The sequence below is a fragment of the Cervus elaphus genome, chromosome X, assembly GCF_910594005.1.
Source record: "Cervus elaphus chromosome X, mCerEla1.1, whole genome shotgun sequence".
NCBI lineage: Eukaryota > Metazoa > Chordata > Mammalia > Artiodactyla > Cervidae > Cervus > Cervus elaphus.
In genome coordinates this window covers 73,094,403-73,117,942 of record NC_057848.1, presented here as the reverse complement: position 1 = coordinate 73,117,942, position 23,540 = coordinate 73,094,403, and the positions used below count along the sequence as shown (strand labels likewise).

Sequence of the window (23,540 nt, the reverse complement as noted above, 5' to 3'; positions counted from 1 at the left end):
AGCTCCCAGATGGACTCGGCCCGCCAGTCAGCCTTTGTGCCCCACCCGCCCTCCATGCCTTCCGTACTGTGCACGCAGCACACAGAACGGTGTTTAGTAGATTACCTGCTGGCTTCTCTACAGATAGGGAGCTTCTGAAGAGTGGAGCTTCTCTCTCTATGAAGCCTGAGTGTTGAAGGCAGTGCCTGGGACCTGGTAGACATTCACTATTGTTTGCGGAATAATTAGGATAAAAAGGCTGCTGCGCCTCACATCATCCCAGATGAGATGGTGAGATAGTCTAAGGATTAAAGCAAATGTAAAGGCAATATCTCGCTTTCAGAAAGAAATAAATGATGCTACATTTTCAGCTGACATATCATTATGGGGGGAAAAGGAGAGTTTTCAGCAAAATAAATCATTTTAGGAAAAGTTGAATGCAGCATTTCTGGGCGAAAACCATAGGGATAACGTTTTCTCACACACAAACCAGTTGAAACACCTAACTGAAAGTGCCTAAGGCAAAATAAAGCAGAGTGAGACCTTGGATCCACAGTCATAGAAATACCACTATGAAACAACAAAAAAATGGTTACATAACAGCAATAGTTAATGCCTGTTACTCAAGAGCTATGGCTAATCTCTCCAAAAACAACCATTTTGATTTAAATGAGTATAAAACTTAGGAAGTTTTTAAATTTTTCAATGAAGAATAAATGTTGTTTGAAAATTAATTATAACAGCAATAGATTTTTTTTTTTGGCCTTGAATAGAATTTTTCTTTCTTTCTTTCTTTTTTTTTTTTTTTTTGCCTTGAAGCATGTGGGATCTTAGTCCTCTGACCAGAGATAGAAACCATGCCTTCTGCAATGGAAGCTCAGAGTCCTAACCACTGAAACACCAGGGAATTCCCAGTAATAGCACTTTTTAACATCCAACTATTCACAATGGTGTCCTAATTTTCTCCAGTTCTTAGCCAAAAAGCATGCCTTTACAAGTTCTAAAAGCATACTGGCAAGTGAGGGAGGCCCAGTCATGAAGACACTATTCAAGACATGATGCTGACAGTCTCGATGATTGAATAAATAAGCAATTATAAGTGCTAAAGCTCAAATTGTTATTCCAACACAGGCTTTTGCATTTTAAAATCTTATCAATATTAAATATTGAATATATTGAACTTAAATATTTTAATTAATTGTAATTATTGCTTTTTTGCTTTACAGTGAGAATACTCACTTATTATTTGTGAATTTTTAAAGCCTTAACAAAAAACAGCAGTACTAACAGTACTAAATTATACCCAGAGACAAAGCTGTAGAAGAAAAAAGGGTTGAGAACCACTGATCTACTTGCAGCAACAGAAGCACGGATAGTAATAGCAAATATCACCTGATAAGTGCTGTAATTACAATAGTGCGAGGAGAGCACAGAATGTCCAAAGAGAGGGAAGAGCTGATGACTGGGGAAGTCAATAAGCTTTGCTAGAATGACAATGCCCTAACACCTGTTTGTCCTCCAGGGCGTTTTCCACTTCTCCTCACACACCAGAGAACTACCACTCATGACTGCTTATCGGTAGTAAAAGTAAACAAATGTGAGGTACCTCCCAGGAACTTAGAAATAAGTTCAACTGAGAGTTCAACTAGCAAAATGTGTGCACAGAAGTGATCCTAGTTAACTGTGGGAGTAAATCAAGAATGTATTTGTAAAATGGCATTTGAAAAACTTGACTTCACTCTGAACTTCTTCCAAGGAAGCCTGGGTGTACACTCAAGAGAGTTGGATCTGGAAAATTAACACTGTCATTTAGTTGCAGGAATTTATTCAACTAAATGTATCCTAAATGGAAGGAGACTATGGGAATGGAAAGGAGAGGTCACAGAAAAAAAAGTTGGCAGTGTTCATTGGTGTTCATTGGGCTTCCCTGATGGCTCAGGGGTAAAGAATCTGCCAGCAACACAGGAGATGCAGTTTCGACCCCTGGGTCAGGAAGATCCCCTGGAAGAGGAAATGGCAACCCACTCCACTCTTCCTGCCTGGAGAATCCCATGGACAGAGGAGCCTGGCAGGCTGCAGTCCGTGGGGTCACAAAGAGTTGGACACAACTGAGTGACTCAGTATCCATGGGAGGAAATTATGAAGTTTTCCATTGCTGCAGTGACATACAGTTGACCTTGAGCGATGCCAAAGTTAGGAGCACAGGCTCTCCACGCAGTCAGAAATCCACTCACATAACTTCTGTCCACACACCCAGTTCCTCCCCATCTGAGGTTCTACAACCTTGGATTCAACCAATCATGAACAGTGTAGTACGACAGTATTTACTATTGAAAACAAGACACACAGTTAAAATCCATGTTGTTCAAGGGTCAGCTGTACGCTATAACAGGACAATCATTAGACTTCACCACAGCCTTGATGAAAGATACCTCAAAACCCAAAATTTCCATGACTGCTCTGATTCTGTGAAGCCATTTCTGATTATTGATAATTTAGCAAAAGTCCCGATCCTGAACAAAGGATGTAAGTCTTCTAGTAATTAGAAAAGTCTACCCTCCTTTGTTTAAACCTACCAGTCTCATGAAGTCTTACATGCGGTAATCAGCCTCCCCAAATCTGAGCAATTCTGGGTGCAGCAAGACTGTGGGCTACAGAAAATTCACGAAGATTATCCTGAGCTCTTAAGGAGAACCATTAAACCATTACCTTCATTGCCTGACTCATCAGCGCTAACTTTTAAAATGCAGCAGCTTTGAATAACTGTCTCCACTAAGGAGGCACTTCCTAGGAAATACACACCTTCTCATTAGTGGTGCCTGATTTGAATACAACAGGAGCTCTGGAATTCTCAAACAACACTGTGAATATTCCATACTGAACCAAAGGACTCAGAACATAAAGTGATGCCACTTGAGTAATTTTTAGTGTCTTATCTTTAAAGTAGTAGCTACTGTTAGGAGTACAATGACTGGAAGTGAAACCAACCAATTATTGCTGGCTTCAGCAGTGGCTGGAGACAAGAAAACAAAGGAAGAGACTCTGCTCTTGCCAGCTGATGTGAAACTATCCCTTCCTCTCCATATTCTATCTCTTATCACCCAACCAGAAGCAATAGCATGGCTGGTTTCCTCTCTAGCAATCTCCCATTACACACACACAAACACCTCCACCACTCCACACGCAGGCTGTTCTTTGGAGCTTCAGTTCCCACTCAAGGCTGTGTCCTGGAGGCTGTTTTACCTGATTTCGCCTGCACACCAATATATCACTATATGACCCTGCTTTCATTCATTCATTCATACATTTCCTCAGTTAATGTGTGCTGATACCCATGCTGTGCCACAAACTGTGCAGAGCATGGGATTGAGTTTTTAAAGGATGGACAAAGAAGTAAATTCTAGGGATAGTAACATACTTTTAGGTTGAATTATACAAAAATGCTATTTTCATAAGTCTAAAACAGTCACATATTGACAATTTCAGCCTAGTAAACTAACCGTATCTTCTTTTTGGGTGAGGAAATGCTTATGTACCTTATCAAGACGAGATTAAGAGCTGTCAGCATGGTGACTAATATGTTAATATTAGTTAATAATACTGTGCTGTATATTTGAAAGTTGCTATGGCAGTAGACCTTAAAAACTCTCATCAGAAGAGAAAAGTTTTGTAACCATGTATGGGCTTCCCTTGTGGCTCAGCTGGTAAAGAATCCTCCTGCAATGTGGGAAACCGGGGTTCGATCCCTAGGTTGGGAAGATGCCCTGGAGAAGGGAACAGCTACCCACTCCAGTATTCTGGCCTGGAGAATTCCGTCCGTGGTGTGTCGAAGAGTCAGACACAACTGAGCAACTTTCACTTTCATGGCAGTAGACCTTAAAGGCTCTCATCACGAGAGAAAACTTTTGTAACTATGTATGGTGGTATGTGTGCATGCTAAGTCGCTTCAGTCGTGGCCGACTCTTTGCGACCCTGTGGACTGGGGCCTGCCAGGCTCCTCTATCCATGGGGATTCTCCAGGCAAGAATATTGGGTTGCCGCACCCTCCTCCAGGGGATCTTCCCAACCTAGGGATCGAACCCACATCCCTTACATCTCCTGCATTGGCTGGCATGTTTTTTACCATTAGTGCCACCATACATGTTACCTTAAATAGACTTAATGTGGTGATCATGTCACACTGCATACAGATATTCAATCATTATGTTGTATAGTTGAAACTAATAAGTTAATTATATCTCAATTACTTTTAAAAAGAGTTATCAGGAAACTGCATTCAGTTTCAGAGTATAAACCCATTTGAGGTTCAGGCTGCTTTCACACAATGAATACTTTGAGACAGCTAGCAGCAAGATTGGCAAGAACACAAGTATGATGCGACATTACTACAAAGTCTACAAAGTCCTAATTGCATTACATAAGTTACACCTGTCCTTCCTAAAATCCCTGCAGAGTTGGTATTATTACCCCTGCTTTACAGATATGGAAGTTGTGGCTCACAGTATCACTTCATCAGTCCAAAACTCTCATAGTTTGTAAGTGACTTCAGTTTCATTTTCAGTTCAGTCACTCAGTCGTATGCGACTCTTTGCGACCCCATGGCTGGATTCAAACTTACGCTTCTCTTATTCTAAAGCCTAGATTCTCTCCATCAAAATCAAGCAGAAGTTATTATTGGTTTACTCTCCCTCAGTCCTCCTGCCACAAAATGCCATTACACACAGGGATTTTCTTCTGAATCTCCTAGGTCTAATTTCCTACAGCCTCAAGCTCCCAGAAAGATAAACCTTTAACGTTCCTATATTTTCCCCAGCCCCTGATCGCTGTCCTCCACCATCTCCCACCCTAGCGCCAGCATTTGAAAAAAGATATACTGCCAGAAGATTAGATTCCTTGTCACCATCAATAACCAATCTAACTACAGAGTAAGTCATGCAGCGAGTTCTGACCGATAACTTTATTGAAGAAAGCAGAAATAAACCCTCATATAATAGAAGAAGGGACCAAATCTGCAGGTGTTTGCGTTATCAGGTTCTGTGGCCTGATACTCACCTTCCTGTGTGGGGTGGTATCCCACAGAGGTTCTGCTGTTTAAAAAGATCCACATCAAAGGTGCCCTGTCTTCCACAGCACAAGTGAGAGCAAGGAGAGTGGTTTGTAATTTATCAACACAGTTATGCAAGTGTTTCCTCTCTGGTCCAAGGGCTTTTCCTTTGCTTTTAAGCCCAGCTCAAGCCAGGGTGGCACTTACCCACTTATGCTGGGAAATGGAGTGCATTATTGTAACTTTAAAAAAATCTGCTTCTGTGAGACCACTCAACTTTACAGAAAAAAGTGCTATCTGAAAGTGCCATAAACAACTACAAGGAATGACTAAATTTAAAATGTTCTATACAGGAAGTCCTTACAAATGCAGGTGGTAATGGGTGAAATGCTAAGAGTATGTTTAGTTTCAGAAATATATCATCATGCAATGATCTTTAAATGAAGAAAGAGATGGAGAGAAAATAATGGTAGCTAACTTGGAAAAAGAGATTTATAATTCCTAAGCATGTGTTGGGTTGGCCAAAAAGTTCATTTGGGTTTTTCATCCAGTGTTGCGGAAAAACAAACATTTCGACCAACCCAATATTAAGTATACTAAACTGGGGGGCTGGAAGCCAGCTAAATTACTAATTAAGTGACTTAATATAATAATTAAATATATATGGAGATCTTACTACATGTCAGTCATAGTACTACAAACTTGAAATTATCTCAGTCTTCACAACAATTCTATGACATCAGTTATATTTTTCCTCTCATCTTATAGATGAGGATACAGAGGCCAGAAAAAGACACTTGTCCAAATCAAGTAGTAGAGCCAAGAACTGAACCAAGACAGCCTGACTCTCGGTATCCTATAAATCAAAGGTTAAATCTGATGGTTTCTGGGATCACTTTAGGCATTATAATTTTATCTTTTTGTAACTGACAAAATCATAAAGTCTATGGAACTGTCTATGGAAAAAATGATGCAAAAGGAAAGAAACCTAAGCTTTAAAACAAGATATGCACTCCAGCTGAATATGGTTTTTTATTTAGTAATTTTTTAAACTTAGTATTTATTCATTTATGGCTGTGCTGGCTCTTGGCTGCTGCATGGGCGTTCTCCAGTTGTGACGAGAAGGGGCTAGTCCTTCTTGCAGGGTGCAGTCTTCTCACTGCAGTGGCTTCTCTTACTGCAGAGCAAAGGCACTTGGGCTTCAGTAGTTGAAGCATGCAGGCTAAGGAGTTGCAGCTTATGGGCTTCGTTGCTCTGAGGTATGTGGAATCTTTCTGGACCATGGATCAAACCCATGTCCCTTACATTGGCAGTGTTCCATCCACTGTGCCACCAGGGACGTCCCCATATATGTCTTAATTTAAATTTATTTCCCATCTTCCTTAGCCAATGTTCTACTAAGTAGGAAAGTTTAGCAGAAGTAAGGAGGAGAAAGTTTGTTTGTTTTTTCTTTAACATAGTAAACTATGAGGTACTAAAAAAATACCGTTATAATGTACTATCTAGGACAGGTACATTTTTGCATAAAAATAGCAGCTCTTTAATTTATTCAACAATTACTTAGTAAACTTATTATACATATAACACGTGACTAATGATGTTATACAATAAAATTCTGGCTCCATGGTTGATTGGATATATACTTTTCTCTCTGCTCTATCAGATAACTCCATGAAAATGACGGTAAAGGCAGAGGAAAGCTACAAAGTCACACAAACAAAACAAATGGGAGAAGAGACAACAAAACATGGCAATAAGAGAGGTCAAAAAGTTTTGGAGTATGAGAAGTGAGTCAAGCGGCAGTGGGATGAAGAAACATGAGAAAGTTGAAACCTAAAATCACCTAAAAGGGAGGCCACCAAGAAGCAAGATCTGTGCCATGAATCTCATAATTTCAGAAGATCAGATACTACGGGGGCACAATCTATCCTCATTACCCATAGATTCATATTTGCAAATTCACCAACTCTCTAAAATTCACTGTGTCCCCAGAATCAGTCCTTGAGCTGTGCCATGGTCATTCACAGACATAAACAGTGGCAAGAAGCATACATTCCATGCTGAGGTTGAATAAGTAACACTGCTCTTGTACTGTACAAACTTTCTTTTCATGATCTGTTCAGTGCCACAGTTTTCACATTTTTGCATGCGTTTTGATGGTGATTTCGCCATTTAAAATGGCCCTCAAGCGTAGTGCTGAAGAGCTGTCTAGTGGTCCTAAGGAGAAGCTCATGATGTGCTTGACAGGACATACGTGTGTTAGACAACCTTTGTTCAGGTGTGAGTTATACTGCTGTTGGCTGTGACTTCAAGGTTGATGCACCAACAATATACAGTGAACAGCTGCTGCTGCTGCTGCTGCTAAGTCACTTCAATCGTGTCCGACTCTGTGCGACCCCATTGACGGCAGCCCACCAGGCTCCGCCGTCCCTGGGATTCTCCAGGCAAGAACACGGGAGTGGGCTGCCATTTCCTTGTCCAATGCATGAAAGTGAAAAGTGAAAGGGAAGTCGCTCAGTCCTGTCCAACTCTTCGTGACCCCATGGACTGCAGCCTACCAGGCTCCTCTGCCCATGGGATTTTCCAGGCAAGAGTACCGGAGTGGGTTGCCATTGCCTTCTCCGATACATTGAACTAGGTGCCTTTAAATGGAAACACATATACAACAAGGTTATGTGCTGAGTATCTGACACGAATGTCGTGACCAGAGGTTCACAGGAACTCAACCCTGTGTTTCCACGAGGGAGAAGTGTTCAGTATTCACTAACTCCGAGTCCACAGTGCCTTTATAAAACATGATTACCACAAATAACACATGCAATAGAGAAGATAAATGTCAACTGAAGGAAGAAGGCAACTTGGACTTTTAGGGACCATTGAAGCTATGGCAGCAGGAGTTTACTGATAGGGGCTAAAGTCAATCTGAGCATATGACAGAAAGCATGGGACAGAGCACAACAGGAGACAGTGCTGGCTAGAATGGCAAATCAATACACTTGAAGAAAGTAACACTGAGGTTGGAGGAGGAGAGATGAAACCCATGCATTCCAGCCTTTCAACTCAACTCCACAAACATAAGTCAGTGTCAGATCTTATGCTTGAGCTTGTGGAAGCAAAGTTGAGGAAAGCAGAGGTCTCAACTAGGAAACATTCACAACTTAGGTAGGAAAACAGACTCATAAACAAAGGTGCTGTGTGCTGTGCTGTGCTAAGTCGCTTCAGTCGTGTTTGGCTCTGTGCGACCCTGTGGACTGCAGCCCACCAGGCTCCTCTGTCCATGTGATTCTCCAGGCAAGAATAAACAAGGCACTATAGAACAAAGTGGCAAGTGCTGTTAAATGTGTGTATAAAGTGCTACAGGAAACGGGAAAGAGGAGCCATTAATTGTGCCCTAAGGCAAATGGATCCCAGAAAGTAAGAGAAAGGAACAGTTTAGCAGTACATTGAAAGTAAATGGAAAAATTATAAAAATAACATGTTTCTGGTAGAGATGTGTAATAGCCTGACATGGCAACTGGCTAAAGCCTTACCGATTCTTATCAATTCTGTTTTTCATTTCTTCAAAAAACAGTTCATGCCTTCATCAATCTTTTCTATTGGTTTCTTCTCTAGGGGGGCTCTATTTCATTTCCTGATTGATCTTTACTATTTCCTTCCTTCCACTGACTTCAGGCTTTGTTCTTCTTTTTCTAATTCCTATAGATAGTACGCTAGGTTGCTTGAGACTTTTCATGTCTCCTGAGGTTGCCTGCATTGCTAGAAGCTTCTCTTCTGGACCTGTTTTTGCTGTGTCCCATAGATTTTGGGCTTCTCTGGTGACTCAGGTGGTCAAGAATCTGCCTGCAATGCAAGAGACCTGGGTTAGGTCCCTGGGTTGGGAAGATCCCTTCAGAAGGGAATGGTTACCCACTCCAGTATTCCTGCTTGGAGAGAGGAGGACAGAGGAGGCTGGTGGGCTACAGTCCATGTGGGGTTACAAAGAGTGGGATGTGACTGAGCGACTAACACTTTGGCTTTCATAGATTTTGGAAAGTTGTATTTTTGTCTCGAAGTATTTTCTGATTTCCTTTTTTATTTCTTTGTTGTCTCACTGGTTTTTTAGTAGCTTATTGTTTACTCTCTCTGTGTTTGGTTTTTTCCCCATTTTTCTTAATGTAGTTGTTTTCTAGTTTTATACTACTGTGGTCAGAAAATAATGCCTGAAATAATTTCTATGCTCTTAAATTTGTTGAAACTTGTGGCCTAGCATAGGATCTACCCTAGAGAATGTTCTATGTACACTTGAAAAGAATGTGCATTCTGCTGGTTTTGGATGGAATGTCCTATACATATCTATTCAGCACAACTGTTCTAATGTATCATTTACTACTACTGTGTCCTTATTTTCTGTCTGGATGACCTGTCCACCAGTGTAAATGGGGGTGTTAGAGTCACCTATTATCAATGTCAACTTCTCCCTTTATGTCTGTTAATATTTGCTTTATATATTTAGATGCTCCTATATAAGGTGCACACACGTTAACAGATGTCATATCCTCTTATTGTATTGATCCTTTTGTTATTATATAATGGCCTTGTCTTTTATTACAGGCTTCGTTTTAAAGCCTATTTTGTTTTATATGAATATTGCTACCCCAGCTTTCTTGCTATTTTTATTTTCAGGAAATATTCTTTTCCATCACCTCACTTTCTTTCCATGTGTGGCTTTAGCTCTGAAGTGAGTCTCCTGCAAGCAGTATATACAGGGGTCTTATTTTTTATCCAATTAGACACTCTTTGTCTTTCGCTTGGACCATTTGGTCTATTGACATTTAAATACACTTATTGCCACTTTGTTACTTGTTTTCTGGTTGTTTTTGCAGTTCTTCTGTTTTCTTCTTCCTTTAGACTCTTCTCTCGTGGTTTGATTGCTTCAGCGGTATGCTTAAGTCCTTTTCCCTCTAGTTTTTGCATATCTATTGTAGGTCTATGATTTGTAGTTACCATGGGGTTCACATATGTTGGCCTATATATCTATTGTTTTAAACTGGTAGTCATTAAGTTCATACACATTCTAAAAGAGTTACATTTTTTTACTCCTCTCCCCTGCAGTTTTGTATTTCTGATGTCATATTTTACATCTTCATGTTTATTATCCCTTAACTATTTATTATAGTTATGGTTGATTTTAGAATTTCTTTTTGTCTTTTAATCTTTACACAAGCTTACTTCAGTGGTTGATTCACAATCTTTACTATATATTTGCCTTTACTAATTGGATTTTTCCTTGCCTATAAGTTCTTCTTCTTGCAGCCTTTTCTTTCCACCTGTAGAAAATCCTTTAACATTTCTTTTAGGGTTGGTGTAGTATTGATGAATTCTTTTCACTTTTACTTGTCTGAGAAGTTCTTTATTTCTCCTCCAACTCTGAATTATAATCTTGCTGGGCAGGTTATCCTAAATTGTAGGTTTTCCCCCTTTCAATACCTTAAATAAACCATGCCACTTCATTCTGGCTTGCAAAGTTTCTGCAGAAGAATCAGCTGATGACCTTATGGGAATTCCCTTTTATATGAGTCTGTTCTGACTGCCTTTAAAATTCTAAATTTTGCTGTTTTAATTATATCTTGGAATGGGTCTGAGTTCATAAATTTTAGGGAACTCGCTGTGCCTCTCATACCTAGATATCTGTTTCCTTCTTCAGATTCAGACATTTTTAAGCCACAATTTAATCAAATTACATTTTCAACACATCTTTCTCTCTCTTCTTCTGGGACACCTATAATGTGAATATTAGTATACCTGCCGTTTTCCAACAGGTACCCTAAATTGTTCCCTTTCTTTTTCTTTTTCCTGTTCTGATTGGGGGATTTCCCTTACGCTGTCTTCCAGATCACTTGTGTTGTTTCCTTGTATGTGTGTGTTTGTTGTTCAGTCGTGCCTGACTCTATGCGACCCCATGGACTGTAGCCCTCCAGGCTCCTCTGTCTGTGGAATTCTCCAGGCAAGAATACTGGAGTGGGTAGCCATTTCCTTCCCCAGGGATCTTCCTGACCCAGGGATCGAACCTGAGTCTCCTGCACTGCAGGTGGACTCTTCACCACCGGAGCCACCTTCTTCCTGTTCCGAATGCACAATTTCCCTTATTCTGTCTTCTGTATCACTGTGTTCTTCTGTATCCTTAGTCTGCTGTTCATTCCTTCAAGTATGTTTTCCATTTGTTACTGTATTCTCCAGTCCTGACTGGTTCTTTTATTCATTTTCTAGTTCCTTATTAAAACTGTGTTCATCGATTCTTTTCCTTAGTTCAGTTAGCATTCTTATTACTAATGCTCTGGATTCTTCATCTGGTGCTTGGGTGCTTGCCATGGACTGAGGCATGCACTGCGGTGGTTGAGGGAAACCAAACCAAGTTCTAGGCAGCTTCAGTCTGCATCCTCTGCCTTGGTTCAGCAGGCTGGGCCCTCTGCGCTATACAGGAACTTCTCACTATTTGATAGTGTATACATGTCAGCACTACTTTCTCAATTCATCCCACCCTTACCTTCCCCGTGTCCACAAGTCCATTCTCTAGACCTGTGTCTCCATTCCTTCCCTGCAAATAGGTTCATCAGTGCCTTTTTTCTAGATTCCATGAATTAATAAATGACATTTGTTTTTCTCTTTCTGTCTTCACTCTAATTTCACCCACCTCACTACAACTGACCCAAATTCGTTCCTTTTTAGGGCTGAGTATGCTGGTACTTTCTTGATTTTTATCCCAAAGCATCAATTAAATCACAACTGTTATCTGGATGACATCAATTATAAAATACATCCTGATATCAAAGATATTAAAATGTTGGGAAATGGCCACCCTGGAACAGATAAGGGTAGTTTGAGGTCCTGAGTACAGATTTCATACATAAGGAGTCCATGTCCCAGCCAAAAATCACCGATTTTTCAGGCCTGACCATAAGCAATTACAAAGACTTTCCTTGGTGGGCTTCATAGCAAAGGTGTCCTCCCCATATCAGATTTGATACAAAATCAACACACAATGCATTACCACCTCTGAAAGTTGTTGCAGACAAGGATTCAGGTCCCCCTGGATGGCGGTGCTGTTAAACACATCTGCATTTCTGGCCCAGGCACCTCTATCTGGAAGTTTTCTTATGGGAAAAAACTAGAAGACAATTTTCTAGACCCTGACTCAGTAGTTTCCAATTCCTAGCCTTTCCTTCCTCCTTTTCCCAACCTCTGGGTCCATAAGTCTGCAAGTGCCTTTTGTTCAGGGCTCCCTAAACAGTGAGACAACTCCCAACATCTGTGCTGATCCGTCCAACCCTCAACAAATAGGCCATTCCACAGGAAGAAGTGGACCAGAGTGACCCTTTGAGTTCAGACCCTTGTCTATACAAACGCCATAAGCGGTTAAAAACGTGACTCACTTTCATTTTGACCTGTTTAATGCAGTACTCCAGCACTTGGCAGTTAGCTCTCCAGCTCAGCTGAACTGTTCTCACTACTCAAGTCAAGAAGGATGCAGTAAAGCAATTTGAACTCAAAGCATGGGAACAGTCAGAGGTTCTTAAGAAGTCTGTCAGTCAGGATTTCCATTTGTCATTTTTTTGCGTACTCAAGCACAAGTTGAGCAACTGTTACTTGTTAAATACTGAGAGGACTGAGTTGAGATGGCTAGACATGACATGAGTCAAATGAGAAACAATTCACAACACTGTAGATATATATTTGGACAACAAAAGATTTGAGTCTATGAGTTCTGGGATGGGAGGAAGCACTGTGAAGTACAGTAAACAAGACAGACTTTGCAAAAGAAGTGTGACTTGAGTAGAGCACTGAACTAGTAAAGTCTGGGTAATTAGTGGGAAAAACATAAGAACATTAATATATAAAACTCCCATTCTCAAAGAATATAGTTCTTTTTTCAGGTTTTTTTTTTTTCAAAAAACATTTTGTTGTTGTTGTTAAATTACATGTGTATGCCTCTGTAACACAACAAAATAGTTTCCTCTGCAGAGCAACATGAAATAGGATGTATGATTATTTTTCAGAATTTGAACCTTAATTGTTTTAACTTTCTTTTCCTTTAGTTTCTATTCCCCAAATTCAAACCAATGAATTGCAGAAAAATCAACTTTGAACATTTTCCTCCATAGTTGTTTAGCTAATCCACTATGTGGTGATTAATATGCAATTTGACAAGAGTTGCCAGCCACTTGAGTGGAAAAAGACATCTTCCAAAAATGTATAGCCATTATAGCCTAAATCACTGCACGTATAAATGCTGTATTTAATAATAATAAATGCTATATATAAATGCTATATTTATATATAATATATAATTAAAATATACAATGCTATATAATATATAAAATAAATAATATATATTTAAAAACTAATACACATAATATATAATGAATATATAAATAAAAATAAATCCTATATTTATATATAATAAGCATACTCTAAATGCTTATTAAGAATAATTAAATTTTTGAGACAAAATCTTGGCTTTGGAAGCCTGGCTTCCTCCCAGCTATTCAATTAAATTATTTATTAAACCTCACTCTCAACTCTTACCAACTTCAGAATAGGATGACATTATTTTCAAACCACAAATATTTCTTGAGCACTTTCTCAGTTCCAGGCAGAAGTCCCTGCCTTCCTAGAGCTTACAGTCTGAATTTAGTCTAGACTTTAGAATTGCACTGTTGCTAAAAGAGTCTTAGCCACTAAGCACATGTGGCTACTGAGCACTTGAAACACAGCTAGTTCAACTGAGAAACTGAATTTTCTAAACTTTATTTTACTTAATGCAAAGCTTGAGACTTGATTTGGCTATTGGGAAACTTCAGTGTATCTGAAACAACTTGAGTATGTGAATCTATATTGGGTATTAAATCATAATTTACTATATTCAGTATAGTTTATAAAATCTAAATACTAAATATTTCCAATGAAAACAGCTTCCAATTTGAGATAGGAGGGAATTATAAAATATATATTGGATTTCAAAGATTCAGTACAAAAATGTAAAATACCTTAATGTTATACTGATTATATACTGAAATGATATTTGGGATATATTGATCACATATGTCTCTCCCATACCAGCAAGGCAGCGGTAAAGAATCCACCTGCAAATGCAGGAGACTCAAGGGACGTGGGTTTGATCGCTGGGTTAGGAAGACCCCCTGAAGCAGAAAACGGCACCCCACTCCAGTATTCTTGCCTGGAAAATCCCATGGACAGAAGAACTTGGTGGGCTACAGTCCATGGGGTCACAGAGTCAGACACGACAGAACAACTGAGCATACACACAGCAGCTGGAGATGGGCTAGACTGGAGCAGCAAACAGACTTTTGAGCCAGAATATCTGGGTTCAAAGCCCCACTCTGCCACTTGCCAGCCTCCCTAACAGTTAGATGTGATTAAGTTCTCAACAGTGGAATAGGAAGAGAGATCTATATGCCATTTCTTTGCCTAATTCATAAACATCTTCCTATTGTCCACTGCTGCCCTCCCCTAGCCCCACTCTTTCCCTTTTCCTGGCTTGATGAAGAGAAGCATAAAAGTCCTTGGAAACCATGTACCAAAGATACAAAGATAGAAGAGGCACATGACAGAAGAAGCTTGGAGTCCTAAATAACCATTTGAAAGGCTGCCTACCTTGCAGGAATACCCTCCTTGGACAGTTAGGTGAGCAAAAACCTACCTCCATCTTGTTAAGTCACTGAAGTTCTGGGGATTTCTTAAAAGCAGCTAGTGTCATCCTAGTGGATAAAATCAGTGACTCAAAATACTAACAATCAACCAGTTCACAACTCTTGATGTCCTCATGAAGCAGTAAGATAACACCCCATCCCTTGATTCCATCTCTTCTCCACCCCCTTGTATGACTCCCAGGTGTATTGTTGCCAAGACTGTGATTGGTAGACATGTAAACAGATGAAGAAACAATGAAATAAATGACCAACAGACACATGAAAAGGTGCTCGACATCACTAACCATCAGGTAAACATAAATTAAAACCATAGTAAATGGCTAAAATTTTAAAGCTGGCAATAACAAATAATGGTGAGGATGTGAAACAAATGGAACAATCTTCCTACAATGCTGGTAGCTATAATAATAATAATTCAACTACTTTGGAAAACTCTTTGGCTGTTACTAGGAAAGCTAAACACATACCTACCCTATGACCCAGCAATTTCACTCCTAGGTACACACCTGTGAGAACTGAGAGCTGTGTTCACCAAAGACTTACAGAATACGCTTAGGAGCTTTATTTACAATAGTAAAAAACGGGGAACAACTCAAATGCCCATCAACAAATTAGAAAAACAATTTATAGTATATTCATATGACAGAACACCACACAGTAAAAGAGAACTGATACACACAACATGGAGAAATCTCACCAATACTATGTTGAAAAAAACAACAAAAAAGAGAGTTGATGATCCATTTATATAGAGTTCAGGAACAAACATAATTTATGATTATAAAAATCAGAATAGTGGTTACCTCTGGGCAAAAGAGTTGAGTGCAAAGGGGCAAAAGGGTAATAGAAATGTTACCCATTTTGATTCATGCAATGGTTTTAAGTATATAGAAATAAAAATTTAAGCCATACACTAAGTGTTTGTGCCTTTTAAAATATGTAAATCATATTTCCAATAAAATGATTAAAAAGTTAACTTGCCCCAAAGCACACAAATACAAGATGTTGGGCTCAGGTTCAAACTTAGGTTAATCTTAGTCTTCTGACTTGAGTAGGGTTCACTTTTCCACCCAATCCATAGAGAAATGAGAAAACTCCAAGAAGACTGTTGTTACTTAGCTTAAATACATCAGTAGCATCACTATTGCTACATAATTTATCCATAGTATCTATATTATGATAAACTGTACTGATTTTTCAACAGTACGTGAAACTTGAAGTTCCAGATGTTCAAGCTGGATTTAGAAAAGGCAGAGGAACCAGAGATCAAATTGTCAACATCCATTGGATTATCAAAAAACCAAGAGAGTTTCAGAAAAACAACTACTTCTGCTTTATCGACTATGCCAAAGTCTTTGACTGTGTGTACCACAACAAACTGTGGAAAATTCTTAAAGAAATAGGAATACCAGACCACCTGACCTACCTCCTGAGAAATCTTTATGCAGGTCAGGAAGCAACATTTAGAACCAGACATGGAACAACAGACTGGTTCCAAATCGGGAAAGGAGTATGTCAAGGATGTCGTTTGTCACCCTGCTTATTTAACTTATATGCAGAGTACATCATGCGAAACGCTGGGCTGGATGAAGCACAAGGTGAAATCAAGACTGCCAGGAGAAATATCAATAACCTTAGATATGCAGATGACACCACACTTATGGCAGAAAGCGAAGACCTAAAGAACCTTTTCATGAAAGTGAAAGAGGAGAGTGGAAAAGTTGGCTTAAAACTCAACATTCAGAAAACTAAGATCATGGCATCTGGGCCCCATCCTTTCATGGCAAACAGATGGGGAAACAATGGAAACAGTGAGACTTCATTTTCTTGGGCTCCAAAATCACTGCAGATGGCAACTGCAGCCATGAAATTAAGACACTCGCTCCTTGGAAGAAAAGCTATAATCAACTTAGACAGCATATTAAAAAGCAGGCACGTTACTTTGCCAACAAAAGTCCACCTAGTCAAAGCTATGGTTTTTCCAGTAGTCATGTATGGATGTGAGAGTTGGGCCATAAAGAAAGCTGAGTGCTGAAGATGTGATGCTTTGGAACTGTAGTGTTGGAGAAGGCTCTTGAGAGTCTCTTGGACTGCAAGGAGATCAAACCAGTCAACCTTAAAGGAAATCAGTCCTGAATATTCACTGGAAGGACAGATGCTGAAGCTGAAACTCCAATACTTTGACCACCTGACTTGAAGAACTGACTCATTTGAAAAGACCCTGATGCCGGCAAAGATAGAAGGCAGGAGGAGAAGGGGATGGCAGAGGATGAGATGGCTGGATGAAATCACTGACTCAATGAACATGAGTTTGAGTAAGCTCTGGGAGGCAGTGATGGACATGGAAGCCTGGCATGCTGCAGTCCATGAGGTCACAAAGAGTCAGACACAACTGAGCGACTGAACTGAACTGATTTTGGCACCAAAACATTCTATAGTTCAAATGATGGTTTTAATTTGTGGCACTACAGCAATAACAATTCTGTCTATAGAACTGAAGTACATTATTGAAATCAAACTTTCCATCATCCCATATAACTGGTAACGGAGTAAGATAATCCACTTGAGGGACAAACATGGTAAGATAAAACTGTCAGAACCTGCCATTTAACTAGCACAAATACATTAGTTGATTAGCACCTGTAGATTATCATGAAAAATCTCAAGTGGTAGAACATCCTAAGACTGATGAAACAATTAATAGATGAAGATACAGTGAGGTGATATATGACCAATTAACAAGTGTCACTCATATCCCTGTGATATTTGTAAGCAACTCAAACAATATAGTTACAAATGTGATCCCTACCTGTTTCTCAGGAAAGAACCTATTTATTGATCACTGATATATCAGCTAATTCAATACAGTATGTTCCCTAATACAAACCTTCAAATTGCTAACTTTGAAGGATGCAAACATGAATTCCATCAACATCAGGCATGAGTGAAACGGCAGCTTGCCTTCTGTTTCCTACTGCTGGCGATCCTTCAGGTCTATCATTTCCCATCTCCTTTCCCTCCTCCAGTCAGTAACTCTTCTTGCCTGTTCACTCGATGCCAGCTCCTGTATGCTATTTCTGTACTGTACTACTATACTCTTTTTTTTTTTTTTTTAAATTTTTTTATTAGTTGGAGGCTAATTACTTCACAACATTTCAGTGGGTTTTGTCATACATTGATATGAATCAGCCATAGATTTACACTTATTCCCCATCCCGATCCCCCCTCCCACCTCCCTCTTCACCCGACTCCTCTGGGTCTTCCCAGTGCACCAGGCCCGAGCACTTGTCTCATGCATCCCACCTGGGCTGGTGATCTGTTTCACCATAGATAGTATACATGCTGTTCTTTTGAAACATCCCACCCTCACATTCTCCCACAGAGTTCAAAAGTCTGTTCTGTATTTCTGTGTCTCTTTTTCTGTTTTGCATATAGGGTTATCATTACCATCTTTCTAAATTCCATATATATGTGTTAGTATGCTGTAATGTTCTTTATCTTTCTGGCTTACTTCACTCTGTATAATGGGCTCCAGTTTCATCCATCTCATTAGGACTGATTCAAATGAATTCTTTTTGACAGCTGAGTAATATATCCACGAACCTATGGACACCTTATCTTTGACAAAGGAGGCAAGGATATACAATGGAAAAAAGACAACCTCTTTAACAAGTGGTGCTGGGAAAACTGGTCAACCACTTGTAAAACAATGAAACTAGAACACTTTCTAACACCATACACAAAAATAAACTCAAAATGGATTAAAGATCTAAATGTAAGACCAGAAACTATAAAACTCCTAGAGGAGAACATAGGCAAAACACTCTCTGACATAAATCACAGCAAGATCCTCTATGACCCACCTCCCAGAATATTGGAAATAAAAGCAAAACTAAACAAATGGGATCTAATGAAACTTAAAAGCTTTTGCACTACAAAGGAAACTATAAGTAAGGTGAAAAGACAGCCGTCAGATTGGGAGAAAATAATAGCAAATGAAGAAACAGACAAAGGATTAATCTCAAAAATATACAAGCAACTCCTGAAGCTCAATTCCAGAAAAATAAATGACCCAATCAAAAAATGGGCCAAAGAACTAAACAGACATTTCTCCAAAGAAGACATACAGATGGCTAACAAACACATGAAAAGGTGCTCAACATCACTCATTATTAGAGAAATGCAAATCAAAACCACAATGAGGTACCATTACACGCCAGTCAGGATGGCTGGTATCCAAAAGACTACAAGCAATAAATGCTGGAGAGGGTGTGGAGAAAAGGGAACCCTCTTACACTGTTGGTGGGAATGCAAACTAGTACAGCCACTATGGAAAACAGTGTGGAGATTCCTTAAAAAACTGGAAATAGAACTGCCATATGACCCAGCAATCCCACTTTTGGGCATACACACTGAGGAAACCAGATCTGAAAGAGACACGTGCACCCCAATGTTCATTGCAGCACTGTTTATAATAGCCAGGACATGGAAGCAACCTAGATGCCCATCAGCAGATGAATGGATAAGGAAGCTGTGGTACATATACTATACTCTTCAAGGTACTGTAAGACTAAAAGTGTTTTAATTTTTTTAATGTATTGTTTTTGTGGTAAGTATTATAAACCAATACAGTACAGCCCTGTGTAGCCGATTGTTCTGCTTGGGTACCCCGGCTAACTCTGTTGGATTTACAAGCAAACCAGAGTTATGAATGTGCTCCTGGAATAGAATTTCTTTGTATGTAGGGGATTTTTTGTATTAGAATAAAATGAACATTAAAATATAAGGGCACTAGCATACGTTTATGATACTCTGCATTCTTACACAGGGCTGCCTCTTTTAAAAGTATTTTATTGTAACTGCCTGCACTGACTGTGTAGCATCTTCACTGGATGCACACTGGATGAAGAAAACTCCAGTTGTTGTCTTTCTTTTATGTAAAAGCAGACTGAAGGATAAACCAGATCATTGATAGTGCTAGGTACCACGCAAGTCATCGAATAAGGCCAGTGTTAAGGCTACTCCAACTAGTTCTCTAATACGAAGCGTCATACCCACCTTGATATACAGGAGTGTCTCTTCCTATACATAAAAGTTTATGAGTATTTTAAACCGTTTTTGTACCTGTTGAGAATACATCCCTCACATGGTGAACCTCTGCCAAAACTAAGGAGAAAATCAGGTTAGATAGAGACAGCCAAGACTTTGGGACAGTAAATTCGTATACACAGGAAATAAAAAATCGGGCTTTGTTCCTGAATGCTGAAAAAGAATTCTACAAAAACACGATTCCAAATCCAGAAAACACTGATAAAGGAAAAAAAAAAAAAAAAAAAAAAAAAAAAAAACCTTTTCCAAGGAATTCTTACATGCAAAATCCCCCACAGAGAAGTAGATTTCAATGCCCTACTATGATTTGGCAATCTCCTAAATTACAGCAAAACAATTAATGAAGCACTTAAAGGATTAACCTAAATTGCCAGACCCCAAACTCTAGGACAAATCATTTGCTCATTTCAATTTCAAGCATCCTTAGTGTTCCAGCACATTCACCTTATTGCCCCTCCCCCCAGTCCGCTCTCCTTACAAGAAATTCCTCAGGGAACCACCAACTGTCTCTAAAGCAGGACTCACTTAATCTTTGGTTCCTTGACCTTTTTGCTGTGTCTATGGATGGAATTACATAGGTAGATAAATCTAAGCACATGACTAGGCAGAACACAGATAAAATCTCTGAAAATTTAAGTAAAACTTGAGTCGAAAAACCAACGTGATCTAAAGTGATTAGGAGCCGCGATTCTAAAGGGAGAACCCCAAGAGTACAGCAGCGCCAGCCCACCACGCAGGCGTGCCCCACACTCACTTGGATGCAATCAGCACCAAGTTCTCAGCGGCAGGGACGCCCTCCTATCTGCTTATCCCTGTCCCTGGGATCCCAGGAAGCCAACCTCCGGCTCCGCGCCAGGGGGGAGTTTCCCGCCGCCCCCACGCCCTCAGTAGCTGTCATTCCCGGCAGCGGGCAGAGCAAAGCACCGCCCTGCTTCGGGAAAGGGCAGGACTGCCAGCTCAGAGCTGCCTCGGTGACCAAGCCGGCATGCAGGCAAAGCTGCTTCCCAGCGCCAGCTGCTTCAAAGTGACCACAGCCACACACAACTGTCTGATCGCTCACATCTGTCTGACCCCGAGGCTGAGCTCTCTGCTGGTCGGATAGTAAAAGAGCACTTTTCCTCACCACTAGCATCGTGGGACATAATACAGGTCCATTCTGGGCTTTTCCTAAGGAGGTACTAGGTTCCCGGTTCTGCGTGGACACTGGCAGGGAAATCTAAAGCCGACACTGAACGTTAAGTGCCAACTACAGCATCATGCACACTGGCGTGTGGCTGAAAATTTTAACATGGCCATTTTAAACATAGTTTAAAATCTATAATGAACACACAAAACAAAATGAAAAGCTCTCTTCTCCCCAGTTAGGGGACCAATAAAGAGATTACAGGAACAGCACAAAATGTAAAGCCAGGGGTGTAAAGGAGGTTAAAGTGTAAAGAAGGGGTGAACTTCTGTCCAATGCTGCTGCCCTATGTTATCAGTGCTGAAAACTTAAATCAGAAAACAATCACTACTCTACCCAAGACCCTAACGGACAGATGGGCTGGACGGGTCATGTACCCAGTATGAAATCAGGACCACTCTTCATCTTTCCTCTCTACTAACATCACCATTATTTCCAAACCTTCCTTTGTACAGCTGATGCCTGACATTCTACATTTTGAGCTTCTTTACTCTGGGCCAGAACCTTTGACTCTGCAGTTTTAAAATGCAAACAATTCAAGGGAAGAAAATCTAAGCTTTATTATTCACATCTTAACCTATGCCTTTTCAGGGGGCGCTAGTGGTTAACAATCCACCTCTCAATGCAGGAGACTGGAGAGACACAGATTCAATTCCAGTCGGGAAGATCCCCGGAGTAGGAAATGGCAACCGACTCCAGTACTCTTGCCCAGAAAATTACCTGGACAGAGGAGCCTGACAGGCTACACAGTCCATGGCAATGCAGAGAGTTGGACACTACTGACAAAAGTGACTAGGCACTCACTTGAGAAGAGGCCTCAATAAACAGATAGAGGAGGAGAGGTCACTAGACTCTAGCAGTTGGCAGGAAAGGCACAAAAACGAACAGATTACTGAATTTGCCTAAAGCCAGCATTCTATATACCATAACAACTTAAAGTTGATAAAGGCTAAAGATTTCTGATATCAAGCAGCAGGAAAACAAATACATAATGTTAAAAAAAAAGATTTCTCAGGTTAAATTCCAGGGATTAAACAAGCATCAGTGAAGTAGAAAATTCACTATTAAGCAACACTTGGAAAAACAAAAGAAAATAAGAGAGCTATTGGAAATAAAATATAATTGCTAAAAAATGTATATAAAAAAGATTTAAAGATAGTATTCTACCAGAACATAAGCAAAAAGATGAAAAAACATGAAAGACAGAAGACTTAGAGATTAATTTTGTAGTTCTAGCATCTGATTGGAGAAGGCAATGGCAACCCACTCCAGTACTCTTGCCTGGAAAATCCCATGGACGGAGGAGCCTGGTAGGCTACAGTCCTTGGGGTCACGAAGAGTCTGACACGACTGAGCGACTTCACTTTCACTTTTCACTTTCATGCACTGGAGTGGGAAATGGCAACATGCTCCAGTATTCTTGCCTGGAGAATCCCAGGGACGGGAGCCTGGTGGGCTGCCGTCTGTGGGGTCGCACAGAGTCGGACATGACTGATGTGACTTAGCAGCAACGGCAGCAGCATCTGATTAATATCAACAGGAGTTCCATAAAGAACAAAGAAAATCTAGGAAAAATTATCAAAGAAATACAACACACTCCCAGAGTCAGAAAAGTATGATCTGCAAAGCACACCAAATACTCTAGAATTGAAAGGTCCACTCATTATAAAATTTAAGAACATTAACATCTTTGGGGATCTAGCTTCCAGACACTAATTCTGAGCACAGAAAATATTACGATGAAAAGCACGTATTTCTTCTCCCAAAAAGAGAAAGACAATGGAACTATAGGGTAAGCAAACTGCTCTAAGAGTTTATCCAAAATTAAAGCAAATTGGCCTGTGAAATATTTATAGTAATCATCCCTAGAAACACAGAGGTGACAAAATTGAATAAATAGTAAAGGAAAGATAATCAGACCATGTTAACTGGCCCATGCAGAGAACAAATTATATAATGTAAACCTTACTGATTTTCAGTTTTAGAACCAACTTGTAGATATAACAAGAGAGCTTTGTCACAGAATGCAGATGTTAACTTTGGAAATGTAAATGTATAGTTTACAGATGTTGCAGTGTAAAAACAGAAGTAGGGTGTCTTTATCATCTCACAAAGTATACTTCCAACTATATTAAAGTTATCACTTTTTTTCTTCTTTTCTCTTTTTATCTACTATAAGATGATGGATGCTAACTAATCTTATTGCAGTAATCATTTCACAATACAGTGTAAGCAAAACCATATGCTATATGCCCTCACTTACACAGTGGTATATATTAACTGCATCTCAATAAAATTGGAAAAAGGTTACCAAAGAAGGGACCATGAGGTGAGTGGTCTTTACCATGCACAGTCAGTAAACCGTGGGATATGGAATAGCAATTTAGAAAGGGAGAGGCAGCAGGATATTGCTCTGTTATAATCCTTCTACAGAATTTTATTTTCTAGTCATATGTGTATCTGTTACTTTGATATTTTTTAAAGAAATTTTTCAAATCTATACTCAGAAATAAGGAAA

The 23,540-nt window shown here is 39.7% G+C and overlaps 1 protein-coding gene and 1 pseudogene across 3 annotated transcripts in view; one reads left to right on the top strand and one right to left on the bottom strand.

The window, feature by feature from the left end:
- LOC122689367 overlaps window positions 1–2,706 on the bottom strand; it is a 52,356-nt pseudogene extending 49,650 nt beyond the window's left edge.
- The window catches only part of LOC122689685 (probable ATP-dependent RNA helicase DDX4), a 727,334-nt gene that overhangs the window by 154,167 nt on the left and 549,627 nt on the right, over window positions 1–23,540 (top strand). The gene's annotated exons all lie outside the window — the stretch shown is intronic.